Genomic DNA, 27097 nt, shown 5'->3' with positions numbered 1-27097 from the left:
TGTCACTGTATGTTAACATTCATTTCTTTATCTGTGTAGGAAGTGAGATATATCTCCCACGGTGGACTGCCACGGACACACTGATCGGGGAGCGTGCCATGTCAGTGGAGTGAGAGGGACTTATGGAAGGTGCTGCATTGGTGAGACTTACAGCTAGGATAAATCTGGCCTGTGTGAAAAAGAGCCAGGGGTGCAATTACACTGAGATGGAGGGACAAAGGGATGGCAGTTTGTTTTCCACAGCATGGACTCTATTGCTCAGTGATTGTGAGAATGGAATCTATTTGGTGCAGAGAAAAGAGACCGCACATGATTTTTGTCTCTCGACGTGTCCATTTGCCGTGCCACCGCACGGTCTCACACACTCTATTGTTGTGGCCTCATTTCTCTTTGGACACTTCTTTGCTTCTATTAACGGCAACCCTACTGTCCAATCTTTCACAGAGTTCTTCATATTTGAAGGTCAGCGGCAGCCTGACATGTACTCAGAGGAGAGAGAGGACCCAGTTGAAACAGATGGGAAGTGCTGATTCGTGTACAGAAGAAGAGAAAGTCAATGAATTTGAAATGGGAGTCCAGAAATGGACATGGCAAGCCAGCGTAATCAAATCTAAAGCTTATGGCAAAGAGAAATGTTCCCGGAATTTAATTGAGATCAATGTGATTATTCTTGGAGGGAATTAAATCTCATTGTTACGCTTTTACTCTAGATGTAGGTTGGTAGCTTAGTTAAAATTTTGTACATCTACCTCCTATCCCAGGCTTCATGTCCTTGCTAACATGTGCATAACATTTACTGTAGCTACTGGATCTGATTATGTATGCTGTTCTTTTAATAGGGAATCTGCTAAAACACAGCCTAGCTGGGTAAGTGCTAATATTGCTATGCGAAGAATCACATCCTCAAATTCCCACAATAAATTATTTTGATTGCTGACATGTTTTCATAACCTCTAGTGACCAAAACTAGAAAAAAAACTAAACAAAACTGTGCAGACACATTTTTCATCTTGGGTAGAAGTGCGTAATAGCTAAAGGTCATCTCCCACTTTCTTTGTGAAATATGAAGAAAGTTATACTACTATTTTCAAAACAGATTTAAAAACTTTCTAAAACGTGAAATAATGCTAGATGCTACTAAATGGTGAGAGAAGTGACACAAGATAATAAATCTTTTCAGTGCTTTGTTCCAGTGTAATTTGTGGTGGTCAGCTGGCACTTACCTAATATTCGGCTTAATGCTGAACACATAATACACAACAGTGCTAACACGTTTCATACGACGTTTTCCTCCAAGGTAGATATCGAATTGTACATTTACTAACAAATATATTCAATGCAGAATAACATCAGTAGCTAATCTTGAGCTCAAATTAGTAGAATGATATCAGCTGTGTGGTGGTCGTGTACTGCTGGGTATTAGTTTGTTCTGACAGTGCTAGTGCAAGCTTTGAACATGCTTTAATGCACTAGGAAAACTTTTGGGAAACACAGTTTCTATATATAGAACTGGAGTTTGAAAACAGAACACTGGGTGCCTATATGTTTGTGTAAGAGAGACAAAAGAAAAACAGAGCATGTCAGAAATTCAGAGAAAAAGCCAACAAGAGTCAGAAAGGGAGTGAAGAGGCGATACAAAGGCTAATGTATCAGAGGGCTCTCGCTTGGCTTTGTTCACCCGAGAAACCTGGAGCTCAAGGACATTGTGTCTGTGTTGTTTGGAAGGTAACAAACTCAAGGGAATTTTAAAAAAAAAACTACTTTTAAGAGATGACACATCCTGCTTCTGAAAACATTTAAATCTGAAGAGAAAAACATGGTGTTGGCTGCACTGTTATTTTGCTATACAACACTGTGGGTCGGCCCATTCAGCTTTTATTAATGGGAACTCATCAATTTAAGTTTAATCCAGAGAAATGTGAGAAATGTTGTTTATTCATGAGATTGCTGTCTTTTTTCTCCCTATTATTATTCACTGTAAACTTGGACAGCATCTCTTTTTCCACCAGTGGGGAATCTCAAGGGCAACAGTCCCCTTACTGCTTGTTTATATCAGAAGATATAAAAGTAGTCAAGCAAAGCTCAGGTTGACAGCACTGTCATTTTCTTTGAAAATATTCAGTCGTAAAACAAAGAATTAGACAAACTGAATTTGTGAAAACGTAGTGGCGGTAATGAAGGAAGTTGATCACTGAAATTTTTGCAATTCATCCTTTGGGGACCCTGAAAGTTTTAGACGAGCCAATGATCTAACCAACCGAAATAACTAGAGGCAAAACTAGTAAACAAAACATATCTATGCACTGATTGAACCCAAACTGAGATGATATATTCAGATAAGCCAATCAATGATGAATTCTATGCAGCAACATGGATTGTTATTGGTGACAGCATTAATCCATTGCTAATCTGTAAATACAATTAACTCATCACCATAGTCTCGTGAGTCACTTCAGATTAAAGAGTTCAGTTTTGTTTCTGACATAAAATATCTGTTTTAGACATGCAGCAGCATGCAGCAACCTTTCAGTGCAAATCAAGCTCCTTTAGACTAATTTTACATCACTTCAACAATGAAACTCCGAAAGCTGTATTGTCAGCTGTGAAGTAACAGACATCTGTCATCTCTTTGCATTTAAAGCAGTTGCTCATGTTTGCTATTGCTGAATGATGAGCTAGCTCTTGCTCAGTTTGCGTTTAACTTTTCAGAAGTTATTCAAATGTTCAAAATGTTTCTGTTTTTGCTCTAGCCCGGCTCATTAGCTTCGAAGTGATAAGGCAGGCCGAGGGAGAGAGATTTTCACCACCGTCATGTTCCATGAACCTTCATTTCTTTAGTTTAAGGGCAGCAAGAAGATTTTTTTTTTTTTTTTTCTTTGTGTCCCGTTTGGATCTTTAGCCATCAGAATTGTTGTCTTAAGGCCAAGAAAGATGCCAAGCGGATTTATTTTACCAAGTGGATCATCATGGCCTTGCCATATTGGTCCATTTGATTGACCTTTATTATAATTATGTATTTATTTTATTTTCGGTTGCTACAAACGGGACAGACGTGACTGGGGGATAGGACAGGGAGAAAGAATGAAAGAAAGAGAGGGAGAGAAAGAAAACCAAAGGGGAGAAGAGACGGTGAGAAGGGGGGGAGGAAAGGAAAAAACAAACAAACAAACAAACAAAACGCCTGGATCACCTATATGGAGAAAAAAAACAGAAGAGAAAGCAAACAACAAAGAGCAACATAATAAAAACAGCACCATCACAATAAACTAGCTAGCAGTAGATAACAGTAGATACTAAATAATAAACGATATTGTGCAGCACGCAAGATAGACAGCGCACAGCGTCTGTGAACACCCGTGTGTACACCTGTGTGCATACCTGTGTGGATCAGCATGCTTGTATTCCAAAGGTTTCTCCATGTAACGATCTGCTAGGGAGTGTGGGGAGCCATAGCCCCGTCCACCAGGGTATGAAGCAGGTATGGAGGAGATCCAGGCCCCAGATATCCAGAGGCCCCAGAGTACAAGGACCCGAGGAGGACCACCAAAGGGGGGGGAACCGTGCCACCCTCCTGGGAAGAGCTGAGTAGAGCCCCAAACGAGAGGTCACCCCGCAGCTACGGAGCAGAGGCCAGAGGGGGTTGCAGTGGCGTGCCCGCGGGCTCTGCCGGCAGCCAGCTGTGCCAGAGAGGACCGAGCTTCAGGCCCAGAGGCCAGAGGCCTGAGGGCATCCCACCCCCCGGAAGGAGCCCAGCCGGGCCACAGGCGCCCGGCCCCGCCAATCGGCCATCAGGAGTGAGCCGGTACATGCATGAGCGCCCAGCCCCAGATGACAAGGACCACCAACACACCAACGTCTAAGGGCATCAGCCACCGGCAGGGAGTGTGGTGAGGGGAGATAGGCCTCCGTACTTTAGAGGGCCTGAGATGTACCCAGAGAGGTTGAGTCTAAGACCCAACCTGACATATAGACACAGACAAACAGGCACACGCGGACACAGACGTGCATTCCCACCCCCATATGCACAACCAAATACTCGGCACTCACCCAACGTGTAGACAGACACAAATAGACACTGCACAGACAGTCGCACTCCCCAAACATACTCTATATTCCAGGTCCAGGTACCCCCGCCCCCAGAGGGGCAAGCCGCACCTAGACCCTTCTCTCTGGGGTGGAGGCAAGCGGACCACCTCCTTATCTGCAGTAGCAGGGAGGCCCCGCATCCCAGACCCCAGTCTGACGGCCAGCACCTCCTCCCAGCCCCCCAGCCCTGACGGCTAACAGAACCGGGGTGAGTGAAGACCTCAAACCTCCCTACGCCCGCTCATATGTAATGTTGTTGTGTGCTGTTCTAAAGTGCATTTAAAACTCAGGAGAGCATGGTACTAGCTTCCTCTCAGAGAGCAGCACGGCTCCTCCCGAAAAAAAGATTTTTTTTTTTTAAAAAATTGGATCACTGTTAGACTGAAAATTAGGCTTATCTATACACTTTATGATTCATTATAGTGGCTTAATTAACGCTGTCGGCAGTATTAGTTGAACACTTCTCACAACAAGCCAATGGCACCCACAAATTTCATAAAATTAAAGGCACAGACGCTAACAAGAGTTGCCGCTCCACTTCAGATTCCAGCTTTAACCACAAGTGCACGTCATGGTGTTACATGAAAAGTGAATGTTTGACTTTAAGAATCACAGTCAAATTAGGAATCTTGCTTTGAAATTCAGGGAGAAGTTCTAACTTTAAGTGTTGGTAGCAGAACTGTTGAACCTCATTCTCAAAACTTGAAAAACGAAGCACTTCAAGACATCGGATCTGAGCTTTAGTAAATACACGGAAAGATAAAGCACTTTTAAAAGGGATTAGGAGACCAGTGATCTATTTTGGAAACAAAGAGCGTAAGTGAAACGACCAAAGTTAATGATAAATATGTTGATGTATTAGATAAGTGGAAGAAAATAGTTGGATGGAGACATGGATGGAGAGATGTTAATGCTAAGCAATGCCTCAAGTGGGATGCTGCCAAATATATATTGTCTGAGGTGTCAATAGAGGGCTGCCACACTTGAGAGAAGGTGAACTATAAAATCCCAGAGTTAAGCCTTGGCCTCAGAGCACGGTCTCCTGTCTCCTCAAGGATCCACTCCAGAGCTGGATTAGCATGTTAAGTGAAATCTTGTAGAGACGTAATAGAAACCGCTATAACACAGGCGGCTTAAGCAGCCATTTCACTTCACTAACAAAAGGTTCTCATACTCTTCCAAAAAAAAGAAGAAGAAGAAAAATGTGTCCGGCAAGAGTAACGTATAAATATGAATGTAATAAGTTAATCATGTTAATGATGACCTGCTGCAATAAACTTAAAGATAAACTCAAACTTCTCTTTCTAAATATACCGTACAAACAATATTAATGTAAACTATTTCCTGTTCACGTGTGCATTAATACATACCATGACTGAACAGGTTATGCAGCAGGATGGCCATTTTATTACCCTAAGACTGTTCCGGTGTATAAATTCTCGACTGACAGGGTCATTTTGCTCATCAGTAACAGATGTGTATGGCTTTGTTGATGCTCTAACAGTGGTAAGTAGAGCAGATGTTAAATGGAGCTTAGCAAATGTGCAATCAGAAAGACGACTTCATTCACTCTCTTCTGGAGCCTCATTCATTACCTCTGTTGGCTCGTGTCCATTCATAGACTTCCATGCTTCTCTTTATTATGCTATCGTGTTAAAATCATTTATAACTCTTCAGTTCCTAGCACTGAGAAAGCCAAGAGAACAAACACCTACAAGACTTACAAACAAAGCAAAAAAAACTACTAAAACTTGACCCACATGTGGGAGATCATCAGTATACTGCTCCTTGGAGCACCAGCAAGCGCTGCTCACCCACCATCATGATCTAACTGATGATCTGTCTTTGGGATATGTTGCTGACATTTATTAAGCTCATTACTATAATATATGCAACCAATATCAGCACCGGAAAAAACTATCACCATCATTTATATCTATTGTTGGTTATGAGTAATAAAATGTTTCATGCCGTGAAAAATAAAAACGAAATCAGAAACCTTCAACCAGTTAAAGCAGCAAACAGCAACTACTATTACTGCTGTTGGAATCTATCTTTCCACTGTGAGCTATTAAACTGCTGCCGCATTTACCTCCAGAAGCTTCCCCCCACCCCTTCGGCTTAGATCACTGCTGACCTGAGAAGCGATCAACCAAGGCCTGATTAATGGGTCTCTAAGCCTGCTTGGAGGCAATCACACTCAGAAGCTTTGGCCAAACAGTAACAAATGGGACGCTCAGCAATCATTCTTTATTGCATCAATAACCTCGGTTATCGATTAATCAGTATTAAAATTTTAGAGGAGATACACACCTTAATTGTTAGTGTACAACACATCTTTATTGAACATTTGAAAATACTTCCTTGAATTTTCTAGACACAGCTGGAAGCAGAGGGTTGAGATCTATGTATTAGTCTGAGGAAACACTGAGTTGCTATGGTGATCAGCATGTGCAGAGGCAAGCTGTTATTGACGACTTTAAGAAATTGAACTTCTAAGTAAGCAGCACAGTACCTAAATTGATTTTGTCACTTGAAGCTAAGGTGGTACTGTGCAGATTTCCCCCCCTTTTAACTCTCCAAGGAAGTGTTATGGGCCATTTGGCCTGATAAGTAGAGACTTGTCTCTTGTCTGAATGGTGTGGCGGTGGTGGTGGACACGCTTTTGTTTCTCTGAGAAGAAGGCAAAGATTGCCCTCATCAATCTAATGCCTCTTCCCCTGAGGTAATCATTTCCACAGAGCAGCACGGCATCTCATTAGGATGATTCGCTCTCAGTGTCAGTCAGCCTCAAACACCTTCACAACAAAAACTCTAGTGCGAGGGAAAACACACACTCTCAGATTATTAGACAACACGATGGCACTGGCTCTCACACCTAGAGTACATTAGTGTGATTGGACAAAATGCATTTTCTATTCCTAAGCAGCATTTCATGATAATTTGACAAAGTGAATGCAATCCTTTCCATCAGTAGACTTTATTTATAACAAAAAGCACGTTCTCATTATCATTTCTTCTACAAATAATTCAATGTATGTACAGGTAATGATAACATGCATTATTATTTAGTGGTGATTCAAGCAAAATATTAAGACAGTTAAGTTACAGGTGCCGTCACTTTCAGATTATGCAAACAGGCAACGTAGCATTGCGGTCGCGGGGGGATGATGCATACGAAAACCCAAACAATTGAGATTATTTAAAAAGAAATATATTAATGTAATGAAGTTAATGACTGCTCTATGTGGGATGATGTGATGTACATACACATGCATACTCTTGTAGTATGATATCTTTTAGCAACATGACACTTGTTGCCTCTTTTTCTACAAAATTATTAGTATTGCGTAAAAATTCTGGAAAAAAATACAATATATATGGCACCGGACCCTTTAGATTAGATTTTTTCTGGCTTGTGTGTGAATGCATCATTTGATTTCAAAAAGCTCAAAGCCACAATTCCTCCCCTGAGAGAAAACCACAGCCAGTGGAAGGAGTCTAGACACTAAATCTTTCTGTGACCTTTATACAACCAAAGAAACAGCCTTGATGCCGTATATCCACACATGCAAACACACATCACCAACCTCAGGCTCTCTATTCTCCAGCATTTGGTGAGAATGGGAGAAGTACAAAAGACCAAGTAACAATAAAGAAGGAAATCAGGCTGAAAACACAACTGGAATGCTTTTTTCTTCACCTGGGACTTCAATCTAGCATCGACTGTGCCCTTCTTAGGTGGATAAACTCTTGCCAAACTCCCACCAAAATCATCTAATCAAATACAGGTGAGGCTTTTAAACCGAGAGTTGAGCTACACGCCTCTGATTGTAACCAAACACAGTGATATAGCATTTAATAATATATCCTCTAATATCAGATGAAGTTAAACACACCTGTTTTTTTTCTTCCTTTACCCCGATCTCACCTCTCTCTTTCTTTACCCAACCGTGCACAAGGCGATAAACGAAACGAGGGCTGGCATGCTCCCTGGACATTTTAATTAGCTGGTCTTTAATTCAGCCTGACCCCCTTTCAACTTTGATCAGTCGGCGGGTGCTCTGATAAGGACCTGTCACTCACTTGCAAAGAGCGGGGTTATTCAACAGCAAATTGTCTCTTTGCAAATTGCAGATGCTCTCTTCTTGTGCTGTCTTGGAGGAAGCGTTCACAGCTCAGTGAAAACTAAAAGCCCAATGAGAATGGAAATATAGCACGTGATCTGTCCTTATTCATCGCAGCTCTTCATTTACTACACCACCACAGACGTGGACAGGGCTTGAATGCAAGTGCATTCACCTGATTAAAACAAGTCCAGAGTTTCCCAGAGGCAAAATTATTCTGTATTAGTGTTACCCTTCAGTCCCGAAGGCGAACATTGTGTTTCATTTAGCTTAATAATGACACGAGGCTTGGGCTTGATGAAAACTAGCTAAGAGCAACGGTGATAATAGAAACTAAATTCTGTATTTATGTAACACTCAAAGTGCTAGAAAATGTCTGTGGTGTTTCTGCAGACAAAGAGCCTAGGGAGTACTTGTTTTTTAAAATACCAAAATCAGCCTTATAGCTCCAAATAATATCTAGCTGTAACAGTATGCCTCCAACATAGACACAAAGTAGCAGACACAAAGTTGTGCAAGAAAAAAAAACCCTCATCTCTCCATGCACCCTAAGTCAATCTACTACTGTGTGCTCCATTCCCTTGACAGCAAAGAGCACAGCAGATTGAAATGCCCTGTTCATATTTGCCATTTCTATTCATTAGGCTTTTTAAAAGATTACTTTTCTAAATTGTATTACTTAGGCCAATAATCATGCATAACAATAATAATCATGCAATGATTTCCTGAACCATCACCTTCCCTACAACGTGCTCCTGCTAAAAAGCATGAAAGGGTGAAAATGGTGTTCTCTACCAAAGCATCAGTTTTGTTAGCAAGAACGATAATAAGTTTAACCGAGGATTACACGGGCATTATTGCTGGGAATCTAAGCTTCTGAACCAAGCTGAAGCCCAGATTGTGGAGCCGCTAATGGCCTCTAACCAGGCTTAAACAATCCATTATCCACAGAACAAATGGAACACAGCATTGTTGGGTTTTTTGTCAACAAAAGATCAACATCAGCACCTCTGGCTTCATGTCGCCACATTGTCACATTCCAAGTCTGACCTCTTCTGCCCTATTATTACAAGACTTTTCAGGCAAACTGGTCCCATTTATTAGCCAGCTTACTCTGTGACAACAACCAGTTTCTGTGTAACTCTGACTCGAGGTCTCTCCAAGTTGTAAATGGGATTGGAAATGTCCACAATAGCTGAAACAATACCACCCCTCACCACACGCCACTGGAGCAGGCAGTACCGTCTAGCCTGTCTACACGCTGCTGCCCTTCAGTCTTGTGCTGATCATATCTGGAGATGCTATGGTGACTTTGCCAGCTACACTCACTCAAACTCCTTCTCAACCTCTTCTTCTGTTTCTAATATCCGAGGTATCATGTCTCTCTCACCGCCTCTGTTTCTCTGTCTAAATCCTCACACAGTCTTGCCTTCTCTCTGTCTCCGAACCCGTCTCTCTACTCCCTATTATCTCTTATTCTCTTCTGCTGTGCCTCATAGCTGTGCCTTCCTTTCTTCTATCTAGCTTTTATTTGACCTCTACTTAAAACTCCTCCATCTCTCGCCATCCTTCTGTATTTCTGATCCCAGAAACCTGCACCTGAAATAGATATTCTTTCCCATTCAACAGGCAGTATGGTAACAAAAAGTATAACACATGATCACTGACTGAAGGAAACATGGCATGAAGTGAGAGAGAGACAGACAGAAACTGAATGTTTACCAGCAGATTTGTGCCACTGAGTTTAACAGTGAATCTTAATTCCTTCACCAGATACCAGAAATTACAGTGCACATTCATGACAACTGCTGATGCAAGTGGCAGAAAATCTTATGGAGGTTGTGTATCATGGGTTTGGATTTTCCAATTATGCACTACTGTGTTCATAAAAAGCCAAGCAGCATCTCATAATGCAGACAAAAATCAATGCTTCATGTTCCCCGGCTGCACAAAAGGGTATGCTTTGTCCTTTTTAGCATAAATTATGTGTGAATGAATTGCAAGCATAGTCTCTAACATCACATGGTCCAACAAGAGTGCCTATATGCATATTTTCCACACCCTCCATTGCTAAATGCCCAAAAATACCAAACCCGGGTTTGGTATTTTTTGACTTTGAGTTTGCATATTTTTGCCTCGTTAATTGTTATAAATGTTTTCAATGAATGCAGGTTAAACTACTTCTTCTAATTCCTATAACAGAGTTGTCTATTGCGATGAATGCAGCTCTATACATCTGTTACTTCTGACAGCTACTCACCGGCCAGATGCTGCCACTGATTAAGCTCAAAAGCGCCAAAAGCCACCCCAACCTTCGCCCATATGTCACTCAATTCTAATTAAGATGGTTTGGTCTTAATTAAAGCAGCACCTAATAAACAAGGTTTTTATATTTCTATTCACACTTAGTTTGGGACTGTTTAAAGGAGCAGCACAGTACATTATGCATTTTTTTTAAATATACACACACCAGATACTTTATTAGATACACATTGGTAGTACTAGGTTGGACCACCTTTTATCCTTCAGATTGAAATGATCTGAGCTTTTTGACATAGTGTGTTATCCTGCTCCAAGCAGACATGAGAAGATGTGGTCGTAAAGGGAAGGACACGGTCAGCAGCAACATTCATATATGCTGTAGCTTGTATAAGTTCCTGAGCTGGTACTAACCCATATGGAAAAGATATATATAAATCTTATAAAGTTTGTATCTGTCTTGTGTGAAACTTGTATGAAAAGCATATAAGAGTGAAAACAGATATAAGATCCCTTGAAAAATTATATAATGAAACTTGTATGTTTTGGATACTTACTAAAACAATATATGAAAGTAATGAGAAAGTGGCCACTTTCATGAGTAATCACATATAAGTTTTTACTATTTCTTTTCCATATGGGAAGGGGCCCAAAATGGACCAAGATAGTATCCCCCACACCACCACCAGCCTGAGCTGCTGATACAAGGCAGTATGGAGCATCGATTAGTTGTAATGAGTGGTTATATGAGATGCTCTCACCTTCCTCTCAGCTTGAAGCAGCTGTCCTTTCTTCTCAATGCATTTTCACCCAGAGAACAGCTTCTCGTGGGATATTTTCATTCTTTGTAAGCCCTAGAGTCGGTTGCCTCCCAGCAGATCAGCAGTTTCTGAAATACTCAGAACACCCAATTTGACATTAACAACCATGCCACGTTTAAACCTCAGCATCTTCTGAGTTGCTGCCATGTGATGTATTGTGCAGTATTTCAGGTGCATAATTATACTATTTCTCATCCACGTAGTTTGTCACTCAGCCAGTGTTATACTTTCTAATTCATAAGCTGCACTTCACCTTGTAAAAGACAGCTTCTTAACTCTTTCTAAACCCTTACATCCCCTCTAGGCTTTCTTCGCCATGTATATTCAATGTGCTACACAGATGAGGAGTTCTGTGTTTAAATCATGTGTTATCCGTTGTACTCTGATCTTGCTTATGCATCTTTTGTTCCCCCTGATTTCATTTCCCAGAAGAGCTGTCAGGCATGTGGACAAAACTGCCTACCACATGGTGTCGGAGTAATGAACAATTTATGTTCAGCCAGTTGAGATCCACAATCAGAGACCATCTCCATAAATTGGCAACAAAAATATTCAAACAACAATTTACAAAGCTCTGATCAACCACAAGTCAAGCAAACACAACAACAAATAGAGGACCAGCAAACTGAGAGCTGAACTTGGACTCTTTGATAAAACATGTTCCTAATGATTGATAAACATGACTAAGTATCACAGTATAAGTTTCATCATAAACTTGCCTGATTTAAATTTGACCCCTTCGAGATCATCTACTCATGCACCGAAGGACCACTTCCAGTCCTGCCCATATTTTTACGTCACTTCCTAGTAGTCTGTTATGACCACTTGCATGCTGCAGTTTTACCATGGACTTCAAATATGTGCAGGGTCACTGGTTTTCATACAGTATTTTCCAGTTGACAAAGCCACATTTTCAAGCACTCCTTATTACCATTTTACAGTATAACTCCTTCTTTCACTTTTCTTTCAAACGATCTTTTCAGTTTTCAGAAAAATACACTTCTCTGTTTTCAGAAAAGCGCATGGATCTGATGCAAATGAAGCCTCCAATCTCTTACGAATGGAGACCAAACACTTCTTCTGCTTTGTCCTCTCTGCCCTCACTACCATGGATAAAGTAAGATTTACCGCAATTTTCTTTCCATGATGTCTGTGAACTGTTCTTCACAGAAGTAGAAAGGCCTAATTAGGCAATCCCACATGGACCCTGAGCTTTAATCACACCCTAATGTTCACAGCCTGGTGCTCTAAGGGTAAACATACAAAAGGCAGACATGGACTTGCACACACAGATCTATGCCTTCCTTTATAAAAGGTTTTGCTTCTAATGTGTCTTTAAAACACAAATTGAGTATTACAGGCCCTAGCTATGCATTTTAATTTATTTTACAACTTACAAGCATACAATGGGAACAATTTCAAAAGATAAAAAGACCCTTGAGGTTAGCAAAATGGTAATTAGCCAATCAAAATCTTGAGTCAAAAAACAACAAAGGCTATAACGACATCAGTTTGCTGAATTTTCCATGAAGAACTTTGAAAATCCTCCATGATTTGTTTTCTGTTTGAACTTCTATCACCATGCAAGAAGTGACGCAGACCATATATAACCATAACTATATATACAAGTCTCTGGTATGCTTGTGACCAATGAATTTTAAATGCAAGCATTAGCGATTTACTCATTTTCTTCAGAATTAAAAGACTGGGAGGAGACACAAACAGAGCCTTCCCAAAGGTGTGCCAGTCCCAAAGCCTGGATAAATAGGAGGGTTGCATCAGGAAGGGCATCCAGAGTGAAATCAAGCATGCAGACACGTCTACTGTGGGAATCCCTCTTGAAACAAACAAGAAGCCAAAAGTGCCTGTAATCATTAAAGTATTTACTAAACAAAAATTGGTGACATCATGTATATTCATTCATTAAAATTCAGAGTTTCTTTTCCAACAGTAACAAGCTCAACACCAACAGCACATATAAAGAAGCCAAATGGCATTCAGGCTGGATTGGTGCTATGGTCAGCTTGGACATCCCCAGTAACTTCTTATTTGGCCTCCAATATACTAGAGCTGTCTACCAGAGTCCTTGTACCTGTCTGCCTCAGTAATCTGCCAGGGAGCAGACAAACATCAGTGGGCCTTATCTCTACTTCTCAGGAGCAGCCGGGGAAGGAGGCAGGTAGCCCAGAGGCAACAAAGACAGGAGCAGACTGATGCAGGCTCGTGAATTCAGTCAGCACACAAATAAAAGCAGTTAATCAAACGCAGGCATACACAAACATCTATACACACCACAGACATGCCAAAGCACAAAGGTTATTAGGAACTGAGCGCTATTTTATATCTGCTAAACTTAATGCACTGAACCTGCTGTAGTGTAGTCCCAGAATAAAAACGTGAAGTGAAAATGAGCTTAATAGGTCTTAACGAGCATGACATACAAGAACCAGTTCAATATTTCCAATAAAGCTGTGGAGAAGCATTCATGTAGGTGGAATAGAGAATGGTGCAGTTGTCACATACTGAGTGGCTAAAATACAACATTTGCACCAAAGATTCCACAAGTGGGCAGTGAAATTGAAACCATATGCTCAATCCACTTCCTTTGAGCCAAAGTCAATAAAAAGTCAAATTCTGTTAGTAGTAGATTTCACGGGGCACTCGAGCCTCAAAGAAATTCAATGTCTGTACAGCACACTGTGTGTTCCAGCATTTGTATTCACAGCAAACTGGACCTGTGGGAGAATGTGGTGGCTTAAAAATATGAAAAGCGAGTCCTCCTGAATATGAATAGCAGTTTGGTTTTACTGTTACTGACACATATAAGAGTTAGTAATATGACATAGGCTAAATCAGTGTTCTTATTTTTGGACCGTGCCTACATGTGCGGGTGTGCACATGTGGAGAAGAGGATTTTTTTCCCTTGCAATAATTGAAAAGTTTCAAATGGAAACATGTTATTCAACGTGCTTTCAAAAAGGCTGACCATGTAACAGCTTTTACAATCATTTTAGCGTGTGTTAAAAGGGAGGAATTTCTTGCAAATGTAAAGGATTTTAGATCAAAAATCTGTGCTCTTAGAGGGTATAATATAGAGTATGTCATTACACAAACCATACTGAATTGGTTGTTGATCCAAACTCATTTAGCTGTCTTCTTATGACATTTTCTTTTGGTCTTGATAGTGTACAGCTGTTAGCAGAATCCTCTAGATGATAGTGCATCCTTTCCTTTAAGCAAGTATGACAAAAAATATTCTGATCTCTCAGTTATTTGCTGCACAGTCCAGTGTCATGTGTCCAAAAATACACTAAGCTTTCCAAAGATTTTGCGAGGTGTGAGCAGGGCTTGTCAAAAATCAAACAAAATACAAATGACTTCAATACTTGAAATGGGCAATTCCCTTGTATTCTTATTCCTATTTATTCTATTTATCCCCTTCATATATTTTATTTATATATGTCTCTGTATTTATATATGTGTATACATATATATATATATATATATGTGTATACATATATATATATATATATATGTGTATACATATATATATATATATATATGTGTATACATATATATATACATATATATATATATATATATATATATATATATATATATATATATATAATATTCTGCACATGTTCTGTAACTTCTGTCAGTTCTGTGCTATTGGAAACCAAATTTCCCAGGGGAACCCACCCGAGGGATTAATAAAGTTTTATCTTATCTTATCTTATCTTATCTCTTATCTTATGTAGCAGAGGTCATGGTGAAAATAGAGGGGTGGCCCTGCGAGGAAAGAACAGAAAGTCACCACATGCTTAAATTGTCATACCCGCTTTTATGCTGTGCGTGCTTTTATGATCTGTATGTAAGACAAAAGGTTGCATTCAAGTCGCTGGCACGCTGTCATCTGGAGCTTTGTTTACTTGCTCAAAAACAAAGAGAATTTCAGATGGGACGTGCTTGGCACCATCACCCGACATTCACAAAGGTGCGTCAGGTGTTCTGTTCTAAAACTCAAGTAGCCTCTTTTAACATTGCATTGAATCTAACCAAAAAGGCCGATTAGCTCACGCAAAACTGTTAGATCACACTTCATGTAGCATCAGCATTCAAAGCCACACTGGACCTCTTTCTAACTACAGAAGCCAATATTTTCTTTAAAATTTTAGTGTTACTATCTTGAGATATAAATACAGAAATGATAGAGTTTGTTCATAAAAAAAAGTTAAAATGTGATTACAAATGAGTTTCTCTTTCTATTGTTGGGGGGGGGGAGACGACTTATAGTATGTACTAGTGCTCTAGTCTTGAGTTGAATGTTTTTAATAGGCAAAAAATACTTAAATAAGTTAATAAGTAAATGTTAAAATTTTCTTTTTTTTTTTTTGCTGATCCGAAAATTGATCCGATCCGTGACTTAAAACCGTGATCCGATCCGAACCGTGAGATTTTTGATCCGTTGCACCACTAGTATGTACTGTCTACTAACTGTAGCCAGCGTGTAATTAAATCCAGAGCCAAAGAGGAACATTTTGCACAGTAACAACAGTGAGTATCTCAGAAAAATAAGTCCATGTCTGTGAAGGTTCTCAGTCATCCAGGTCATCGTAGTCTAAGGAGCTTGGAAAGAAAAGCGTCTGGACTTCCTTGAGTTGCTTGAAGACGTTTCACCTCTCATCCGAGAAGCTTCTTCAGTTCTAAGGGTCAAATGGTGGGGAGTCCCAGATTTAAACCCAGTGGGAGTATCCCCCCAAAAGGGACAATGGACCCCCTAATGATCCTCTACCTAATCACATGAGCCAAGGTGTGAAAGCGGGTGTGGGTCACAATCAGCCAGGGTTTCGGGTGAGCTCACTGTGAAACCTGGCCCCACCCAATCATGTGATTTCCTGAGGTCGGATGGCCCAGGATGTGGGCCACTTCACAAGCGCATGGCACAACATAGAAGAGCCACCTCCACGGGACAAGACTCAGCAGTTCATCTGCATCTAAAGGACAAAGGTCACTCTTTCGAGGATGCCAACGTTCACATTTTGGACAGAGAGGACAGATGGTTTGAAAGAGGAGTGAAAGAAGCCATTTACGTCCACTGTGAGAGACCATCTTTGAACAGAGGCGGTGGTTTACAACACCAACTGTCTGCCATCTATAATCCAGTTTTGAGATCCCTTCCCAGACACCTTAACGCCCACTCACATCCTGGGCCATCTGACCTCAGGAAATCACATCTTAGGGTGGGGCCAGGTTTCACAATGAGCTCACCCAAAACCCTGGCTGATTGTGATCCACACCCGCTTTCACACCTTGGCTCATGTGATTAGGTAGAGGATCATCAGGGGGTCCTTTGTCCCTCTTTGAGGGGAAACTCCCACTGGGTTTAAATCTGGGACTCCCCACCATTTGACCTTAGAACTGAAGAAGCTTCTCCGATGAGAGGTGAAACGTCTTCAAGCAACTTAAAGAAGTCCAGACGCTTTTCTTTCCAAGCTCCTTAGACAGTCCAGGAAACAGGAAAACGTCTGATAAAAAAAAAAAAAGAGTCATATCTAAACTTGTGGCTAGAAAATGGGTGTAGGTGACTGAAGTTCATCTACAAAAGGAAAAAAGAAAAGACAGAAAATGCATTTTTTATGGATTCATTTTACACGTGTGGACAAAAATGCCTCCGCTGAAGAAATCTCAATAAACTAATCCCCTTTCATGCAAACAGTGTTAAATTATAGTACAATAAGCAGCTTTGTGATATAAAATAAGTCCAGTTTTTCCTTTAGTTATTTTGCAGAAAAGAAAGTGTGTGTCACTGTTAGATTGCAGCAATCTGTTTGTTTTATTTATTCTTTTATTTTTTTCAAGGACTAAGGACAGAGGACCATACAATTGGACTTCACAATCTTCACAAGCCCTTTAATTACAGTAATTACAGGCACTGTAAGAGCTAGTATCTCTCTAGCAGCTTGGGATTACTTGACCCTTGAACCTTTTCACACTAAAGCTGCTCCACGCTTCCTCACAGGAAGTTTTTATAAAATGAAAGCTTAGCTTCCGACAGCTGATCATCTGCATTTTCACTGCGGTCTAAAGACACTGGAAGATGAGGCAATTTAGTGCACTCTTATCAGAAAAAAAGCAACGTCTGCTCTACATTTGGGAATCTGCTCAGATCTGTGTGTCTGCGGAGATTGAGCGCTGTAACCGCACAGGAAGCAGAGAGGCCACAGCGGTCAGATGAAGCTTCAGCCACATTCACACAGAATCTGGTAATGTAGCGTCTTCTGCCGTGGTTACATGGAGGTGTGGGTGTGTTTGTTTGTGCTTTATAATGTAACCTCTGCTAAGCAAGCAGAAAATAAAGTTTTATTTCAGCCATTCACACCTTTGTTCTCATTAAAGCTCTTCTTGTTTTCCCTTGACTCTCTAGCTCACTTGACCACCATGAATCAGCCATGAGGAGGGCAAGTCTGAGTGTTGTGTTTACAAAAAGGAACTTACAAATACTTCACTATCTTGAAGTAGCCAAATTGATTTTTACCCAGAAGATGAGATTGTTGACCATGCGGAAACCTTTGGGGCTGAAAAATAAAGGCCAAAAAGTTCTTCTAGTGGCCACCTGAGGTTGGACTCCAAAAGCAGGTACATGCCCACTCATCCTGATGTTTAAATATCCAACTTTACAGCATCATCTTTACTGCCTAGTACAAAAAGTGGTTTTGATCAGGCCTTATTGGATGTTAACAACCTCATAGTACCGTTTGAACCCAATAGAGCACTTCACTCTCATACTGCTGGTTTACTTTGGTTCCTACAGTATTTAAAAGTAGAATGGGAGGCAGAGCCTTCAGCTTTCAGCTCCCAGTTTGGATTCAGGAGACAGACACTCTCTGTACTTTTAGAATTGGGCTTAAAAATGTTCTTTTTAATAAAACACAGTTAGGGCTCCTGTAGATATCCTGCAACAGGCTTGGGCTTCTTACCACGACGCATTATTTGTTTTTACTTCACTCACTGTTTTTTATTCACTGTGTGTTTATAGTACATTTTGCTTTTAATCATTACTTGCTATTAATCTCTGGCTCTCCTCTACAGTGTGTCTTTATCATATCTTCCCCCCCCTCACCCCCAACCATTCATGGAAGATGGCTGCCTTTCCCTGTGTCTGGTTCTGCTGGAGGTTTCTTCTTGTTAAAAGGGAATTTTTCCTTCCCACTGTCTCCATGTGCTTGCTCATAGGGATTCATCTTATTATTGGGGGTTTCTCTGTATTATTGCAGGGTCTTTACCTTACAATATAAACCACTTTGACACAATTGTTTCTGTGATTTGGCACTATATAAATAAAAATGAATTGAATTGCTATGGACAGTTTTTCTGCTTCAGAAAAAAATTGAAACACAGTGTTTATGTTTCAAATTTTGGTGCATGAAATTAAAGACTTATAAAGCCTGTTAATTAATAATCTCTGTCTCTGCATTGCACTCATACATCGTATGGATGCAGCTTGCTAACCAAGCGTCTCAGTGTTTATATATTCATAGTCATAATGATATATTGACCACATAATCTAAATACGGTGATTTCTGGTTTGAAAAAAAAAAAGAAAACTCACATTAGTGGCAAAAATGCTAATGGTGAGGATTAAAAATGAAAAATCCTGCCACAAGCATGAAAGTGGCTTTGTGTATCTTTTATGAAATCCTGAAAACACCATCAGTAGTTTACCACTGAAACTTCGTAAAAATGAAAAAACATTACCCCGAATTAAACTGGGATATTTTTGGTGTAAAAAAAATTAACTGGAACTTTTTCAGACCTGGAAATTTCTCAAGTTTCCAACTGAAGTTGGAGTACATCGGAACTGAACGTCTCCCATACCGTTGTGTTGTTACGCACCTTTATTTTCTCCACCCCGCTGATCTGCTTCTAATTCAGTCAGTGTTTCTTCTGCATTTTCCAGAATTACTTTCAACAACTCCCAGAGAACTTGCCTGGCCTTTGGCTTACACTTTTATTTATAGATGCAGCGAGCAATACAGCATACTAATCACAATACTAAGAGCAGAAGCGCGTTTTCCCTCGCTGAGTTGCTTCTTCAACTCACAAGAGCAACACAGGGTCTTTTGGAGCTGCTGACAAAATTGGAGACGTGGGCGGCAATTCAAAGGTCTATCCTAGTGTTTACCAGTGATGTTTTAGATTGCTGATATTTTTCCACTTGAATTAACCTCTTGAACCCAGATATTACCCTCAAATAGTGCCAGTATTATAAAAGCATTTTACTTCAATTTATAGTAGACTACTGTAGAAAAACAGATTTTCTCTGCTATATGGACGCTTTGTTTAAAGGATGCTTCTGTACAAGTTTGTTATATTTGGGGACAATAACCACATGTGATGTGCAACTTTAAATTTCAGTGGAAATATGCTCACATTTGTGAAGTTTTTTTTAATACAAAATAAATATTGACATTCAGCATGGTGTATCCCTCTTACACACCCTACAGCCCACAGATGGCAAAAAGACCTTAGTCTAAACTCATTGTCATTCACCATTTCCTCTCTTTCCTTTACTCTCCGCGCTGTCATTAAACAGGGCAGGTGAGTGGCGGCTGATTACCAAACATCTTTTCCTACCTTTGATCTCCTGAGGTGTGGGGCTCTAATCCATCTTGCAGCACAGGAGGCTGTCTGATCTAGGTGGTTGTGGTAGCCACTTAGCTCCTCCTCATCTCACATACACATATAGTATGTGTCCCCGGCTCTTGCAGAGGGTACACACACAAGGAAAAGAAGATGGAGCTGCTACTTACAGGCACTCTGTATGAGAGAAAGGGAGGGGGGGGGGGGGGGGGGGGGGGGGGAGAGAGAAAGAAATATGAGTCAGAGGAGAGAAAGAAAAAAATGAATAGGTTTATTTGAAGCGCATACACACAGACCATAACCAGGTAATCTAAGCCTTTAAATTCAACTGGGCATCAAAAGATGTATACATTTTTGTTTTTTGTCCTCCTCAGGATCCTTAAGTAACTACATATTTTCAAAAGCAACCACATAATGCATTATAAATCAGGTTTCTGATCAGGTATCTCCCATTGCAGTCCAGATATTAATGCTGAGGACATCCATTTATCTCGCATACAGTAAGTTTGAAATCTGCACAGTTTCAAAGTTCACAGTCCCAATTTGCTGATGGTCTTGTTTTACTGTTTGTCCCTTACTCAGCTAGATCCCCTTCCTCTTTATAAAGCACATCCAACATTTTTCACACTGTCACCGCACATACTTTGAGCAGCTTTGGGAGCTCATCAGCATTCAAAACAACACCTAGCACCCAATATTCCAAGACAATTTTCGCAGTAAATGAGAAAGCAAATGTCACTTCAAGATGAACATTAATCTCATGTCATTGTATTTTAATGGCACCCTTACTCAGGGGGGAATTAAACCTCTCCCCAGAGATCAACCCCAGCGCTTTGCACCACAGTGAAATTGTCCTCTTTTCTTAGCAGATTCAGTACCTGCCATGTCAACTTTCAGCACACACCAACTTACCATGCTGCCTTTGAGTGAACATAAACATCAAGTCATGGAGAGCACTTGCTGAAAGCTACATTTTCTTTGTCATAAGCAGAGCTTGCAGTAGCCCACTGTGATTGTCAGAATTCTAAGAAAATGAATTATAAACAATCTGACAGACAGTACTGCATTCAAATGACTTTTGTGCACACTTCTTTTTTTGGCTGCCCACTATAGTGGATCCATTTCCATCTCACCTTATCGTTAGCATCGTCCTCTATCATTCTAACCTTTTGCATGTCCTCTTTCACTACATCCACAAATCTCCTCTGCGGTCTCGTCTTTTTCTCCTTCCTGGCAGCTCCACATCTGACATCCTTTGTCCAAAATATCCACTATCCCTCCTCTGCACATGTTTAGACAATCTCAGCCTTGCCTCTCTAAGTTTGTCTCCAAAAGGCTAAACTTGAGCTGTGCCTCTGATACACTTATTTCTAATCTTGTCCATTCTGGTCACTCCCAATGAAATCTGCAGAATCTTTAAACTCTGCCACCTCCACCCCCAGCTCCGCCTCCTCTCTTTTTGTCAGCCAAACCATACATCATAGCTGGTCTCGCTACCATCTCGTAAACCTTCCCTTTCACTCTTGCCGTTATCCTTCAGTCACAAATCACCCCTGATACTCCTCTCCACCCACTCCACCCTACCTGCGCCCTCTTCGCAACCTCTCCTGTGCACTGTCTGTTAATTTTGGATGGTTGACCCCAGATTTTTAAACTCTTCCACCTTCACTTCCTCTGCTCTTGGATCTTCACTGTTAGAAATGCCCTATGTGCTCACATCTTCCAAAAACATCCTCTTATACAGCCAATAGAAAACAATTTGGTTCTGGTAGTTTGTCTCTTGTAGATTTCATATTTTGCCCATAACAGCTACTGCTACTGTGCAATGATAACAGACAAAGAGAGATACTGGGAGCACTGCTACTCCTACTGCTGTCCTGAAAGTCCTCCGGCGGCAAAGCTATTTTACAAAGATGAATCAATTGTTGTGCTCAAAGCGATGTTTCATTCGGCCCGGAAATCCACTTGTCTCTAATTACTTGCAAAAAGTTTGAAAGAATATATGCATCTTATGCATTTAGCTTTAGAGTATTATAGTAGGAGCAGAATAAAAGGTTAGATCAAATGAATATCTGAAGCTCTTGGAGGGGATGTGGGATAAATAGTAATAGGAAAACTTTTGAAGTGCTGACATATGTAAAGTTTCAGCAAAAAGGATATTGTTGCTGAATGTTCCTTCGCCCTGCTCTCCCCTCCAACTCATTTCACTCCCTCTTCCTCCTTTTTTATTTCTGTTCTTTTATCTGCCTTAAAGCTTTAGGCTGCTGTATACAAGCCAAAGGTACAGAATCCATTTCCCACCAAAACACTGCCCAGAGGACTCAAATCTCTATTGTACGACCTGCCCTACATTGAATAAACTGGGCTATTGCTCTCAAATGTCATCATGTGGAGATATTTCACATCATGTACTGTGGACTGTGGAATACACTGAATTAAAACATGAAATAAAGAGAACTATGTTCTGAATGCTTAAAAGTTAAAAAGTACCAGAACTACTAAGAGCTTCCCATCAGTAAATTTATTTAAAAAAATAAAAACATGTGTTTAATTTTATATATTTATCTGACTAAATCCCCTGAGATAAACATGTGTGCAAATAGCTACACCATGACACGTGCATCTAGTATGTTAAAAGAATTAATCCACCATGTTTTGGTGGAAAAATGTTTGTAAGCGGTATGCTTGTGATGTAGTAAAAACACCCCTGATGAGCAAGCTGCAGGGTGTATTTTAAAATATACACAACCACTGCAGAGCAAAAGCTACATTATGAAAAGACCTTATGAAATTGTTCTCATGTATCTTGGACCATCTGCACAGCAAGATGATTACCCTTAGGCTTCAGTTTTCCTGCACGTTCTCAACTCTAAATTTGTAAGTAGTAATTGCAAAAACAGTGGGTAGATAAAGCTCGCAGATAAAATGTTCAGAAACATATTGAACATCATAAAAAACATGCATATTGTTTAATTAGGAAGTTACAAAGTTACTCGATCCATCCCTTTCTATAACCCCAAACCCAAATGAGCCAAAGGCAAGTCAACACTCCCGTGGAAAAGGTTTATGATAAACATGATCATCTCAGCATATCGTAGCTGTGGAAGAACAAATAGTGGGTGATTTATCAGCACTCAAAAATAAGCCTCACTTTTAGACTGGGCTTTATTTTTACCACAAGAAAAAAAATCTATTTCTATTATATTCTATTATAATAAAATTAGTAATGGCTGAATTTAATTGAGACGCTTATTATTATTAATATTATTATCATTACAAGTAACATATGTGCTGTTTCTGCATTAGGTTTTGCAAAAAGTCAATACTATTTTTCTCCCACCTATTTAGGAAAATCATCATATCTTATGCAAACAAACAAGCAAACAAACTGCTACTTTTATCCCAAGTGTAGTTGCAAACTTGCACCCCAAACATGTACTTATATTGGTGTGTGGATACGTCAGTGCAATTTAAAGTGTACTCATACATTTTATTTATAGCCTGTAAGTCAAAGTCACCAGAAGTTTTTTTTAACCTTACCTTCCTCTGCAAATGAGAAGCTGTCCAAACTCAACTTGTAAAAATGCCCTCAAAAGCAGTTTTATGATAATTTACCTTTGAACATGTTTTGAGCATTGCAATAGTACATGACATATGCAGATTGATATTTCACCACGAAATCAATGCAATATGAAAAGGGCAGGAGAGAGGTATGGATTTTTCTGTTTTTGCTTTGGCACGATCATCAATCCCTATAGGTGATCAGGGAAAAGGGGAGAAAAAGGGAAGGATGAGCGAGAGAGCCGCTAAGAGTTGCTGCACTGTACCCACTACAGTGCAGTAAAGCGACCCACCACTCTGACATTTGTTTTAGCAGAAATCATTGCAGCAACAACTATGATCAAAATTTCTAACCTAACGATTTTAGGACACCCTCATGCAGGTTTGGACACAAAACAGGAACACGTATTCTGAGTGTCTGTACCTGGACTTTTAATGAACTCTTGTGGATGTAAGCCTAAGATGTTATAAACATTTTCACTTTGTTGTGCGGACTTTCCCTTCAACCTATAAACTAGTGTATATTGGTTTTAATGCTCAAAGGATTGGATGATCAACAGAAAATGACTGTGTTAATCACTTGTGTGTAATTTTGCATTGCAAATAACATCAACGTTGTTACAGTAAATTGTTAAATGTTGTCATTTCTATGCTTGCCAACTCTGATGAAAGAAATTCCACTGTCCTTCCCCCCAGATTCTCAAGGTTCTGGATGGGGGGCTGTAATGTTTTATTGCAGATACATCCTATCTGGAAGATCTGCTTCTTTTGATGTAAGCTTCCTGCGTTTACGACCCTTTGGTCAGCAGGAGGTCTGACACACACACACACTCTTACTTAGATACAGAAGTTCACACATATACATACAATGCCTTGTCTTAGAACCATGTGGGCGTGGCTTTGTTCTGACGTGTTTTGTGTGAACTGTCTCTCAATACAAAGGGCAGCGAGGGAGGTCAGATGTGAGGTCATTTCCGTGGTGGACACAGGCCTCCCTTGCGCAAGTGATTGATCGATCGACTGTCTTGTTTTCTTCATGATGAATAAGTCTCTAGAATTAGCGGGGCTTGTGGAAACACAGACCCAACAAACGTGACCTAATTTTATCTTTGACAATTTGCTCTCACTCTTATTTGATAGCAAATTAATCATCTTTGGGTGTTTCGACTTTTGGCTAAAAAGAAAAAGAAAATACCAAAGAATAGCTAGAACAAGATAAGATTTTGTATTAGTTCCAGCTGTTATTTGACTCTGACCAGAAAAAAAGATCATATTAAACTCCTGTAATGCAATAAAGAGCAAAAAAACCCCAAAACAAAACAAGCCAAAGCTTCATAACAACTAGTTAGTGATTCTTGGTGTTTTAAAATGAGCTGAGCTAAATTTCAGTCTGCAAATGCAAAGATAGAAGACTTTCAGAATAAAGGTATCAGTTTATTTGGAAGCAGACACTCATAACTGGACCACTAGAGAGCACCACTCTGGATGATATATCACAGACTGAATTTAAAGTAGTAAATCGGGAGAATGATGCATCCCCTAAGGCATTTTTTTTGTTTTCTAATGTTTATAACTTTGAGATTCTTGGTCTGCCAGTCAGCTTGTGGTCAGATCTGCCAACTCTGTTCTTAATACTGAACTCTGTAGCTTTGCCTCTAGTTATGAAGGAATATAGCTTCCTATCGGTCTGTGCCATGACCCCAATTGGAGAGCCATATTCAATGCAACACACAGGAGAGATGAGAGGCGGCAGGAAGCTGCTCAGGCTGGCTGCCGGGGACAGATAATGCTTTTAGAATTCACGAGCTGTCATCACACCGTCCCCGATACTAACCCATCCCACTCCACTTCCATCAACCCCCAGGTGGCAAAGGGACATTAGGTGAAAAGTTCTACGCAGCGATACCATAAATATGCAGGCATGAAGAAACAAATCCTCACCGTTTTAGCTAACAACCCACACGTTACTGTGTGCTAAATATGGCCCGATTCAGGCAGGCAAACAGATTTAATCAAAACAAAGCCGTAATCCTTCCATTGTTTATTAATCTAGCGGCCAGAACGTTTTTGTCAACATTTTCAGTGACAAATTTCAGTAAGAGCTATGTATTTTCACAACTGCATCTGCTAAAGGCAGAAACTGTGGAAACTGGGTGACAGACACTAAGGATGTCTGGTGTAAAAGAAACTGGGTTAGTCTACTGGTGATTAGGTATGCTACCATGTTCATTCTAGCAGGATACACTTGAACTGATACATTTTTTGGCCCGTGCCTTTTTGTAACTTGGCCAATAAGTGGAAGATATTATGACCGACTGGGCCTTACACAGTCAAGTCACAGTCATGCTATGTGAGGTGTATAGAAGTTTAATGGCTAACACATTCTTCAGCCAGCAGAGGTAAATAGACATGTCCTTCTAAATAAATGTGTGTGATAATGAGAATGACACACATGCATGAATTTAAAGAAGCTTTAAATAGCAACGCAAACACAGCATGCTTAGGAAGCTGCTTTGGAGCATGTGTCACCCTGGTAGTTTTATGTAGCAGTCATACCCATGTCAAAGGAGCTTGCAAAGAAAAGCGTCTGGACTTCTTTAAGTTGCTTGAAGACGTTTCACCTCTCATCCGAGAAGCTTCTTCAGTTCTAAGGTCAAATGGTGCGGAGTCCCAGATTTAAACCTAGTGGGAGTGTCCCCCCAAAGAGGGACAAAAGGACCCCCTGATGATCCTCTAACTGCCTGAGCCAAGGTGTGAAAACGGGTGTGGGTCCCAATCAGCCAGGGTTTCAGGTGAGCTCATTGTGAAACCTGGCCCCACCTTATCATGCAAATTCCTGAGGTCAGATGGCCCAGGATGTGAGTGGGCATTAAGGCGTCTGGGGAGGGATCTCAAACCTGGATTATAGATGGCAGACAGTTGGTGTCGTAAACCACCGCCTCTGTTCAAAGATGGTCGCCTCAGTGGACATAGATGGCTTCTGTGTTCCACTCACAGGTGGAGTGAGCTCCAGCAGGTCCTGAATCCTCGTCAGGATGTCCTCGACGAAGGCATTCATGTGTTTACTGCCAACAGAGAGCGGTAAACGAACACCATACCCATATGGAAAAGAAATAGAAAAAACTTATAAAAGACTTGCACAAGATGTGGCCTACTTCATATAGTGAATCATATAAGGCTTATATGATTTACTCATGAAAGTGGCCACTTTCTCATTACTTTCATATATTGTTTTATTAAGTATCCAAAACATACAAGTTTCATTTATATAATTTTTCAAGGGATCTTATATCTTGTATTTTTCACTCTGTTTTCATACATGTTTCACACAAGACAGATACAAACTTTATACGATTTATTTATATATCTTTTCCATATGGGATAGCTCAGGTCACTGTATTGTGAACCCTACAGACCTTGTGACTCTGGTCATCATCTGATCTTGGCATTTCTAGTTTGGACTTTGCAATAAAATGGTGTTAACAGATCAGAGCATAGTCACTGGATGGACTGTGAATGTTAAAAAAAAAAAGATGACTAAAAGATGAACGACTGGGAGAGATGGTAAAAGTGTAAAGGTGTGTGACTGAAAGAAAAAGG

The 27097-nt window shown here is 40.3% G+C and overlaps 1 protein-coding gene across 6 annotated transcripts in view; it reads right to left on the bottom strand.

Annotated features, from left to right (window-relative positions):
- The window catches only part of grik4 (glutamate receptor, ionotropic, kainate 4), a 353377-nt gene that overhangs the window by 242710 nt on the left and 83570 nt on the right, over positions 1–27097 (bottom strand). For 5 of the 6 annotated variants that reach the window (XM_084949763.1, XM_084949762.1, XM_084949766.1 and 2 more), the window contains one exon: positions 19931–20113. The gene's annotated coding sequence lies outside the window, so the exon portion shown is untranslated. Of the gene's footprint in view, positions 1–19930; positions 20114–26394; positions 26563–27097 lie in introns of all 6 variants that reach the window. The other variant, XM_084949764.1, reaches the window with a different exon arrangement.

This window comes from Perissodus microlepis, chromosome 14 (assembly GCF_051167445.1).
Source record: "Perissodus microlepis isolate ML-2025 ecotype Zambia chromosome 14, ASM5116744v1, whole genome shotgun sequence".
Taxonomy (NCBI): Eukaryota; Metazoa; Chordata; class Actinopteri; order Cichliformes; family Cichlidae; genus Perissodus; species Perissodus microlepis.
Note: the sequence above shows the minus strand (reverse complement) of the source record. Positions and strands in the feature narration are given on the sequence as shown.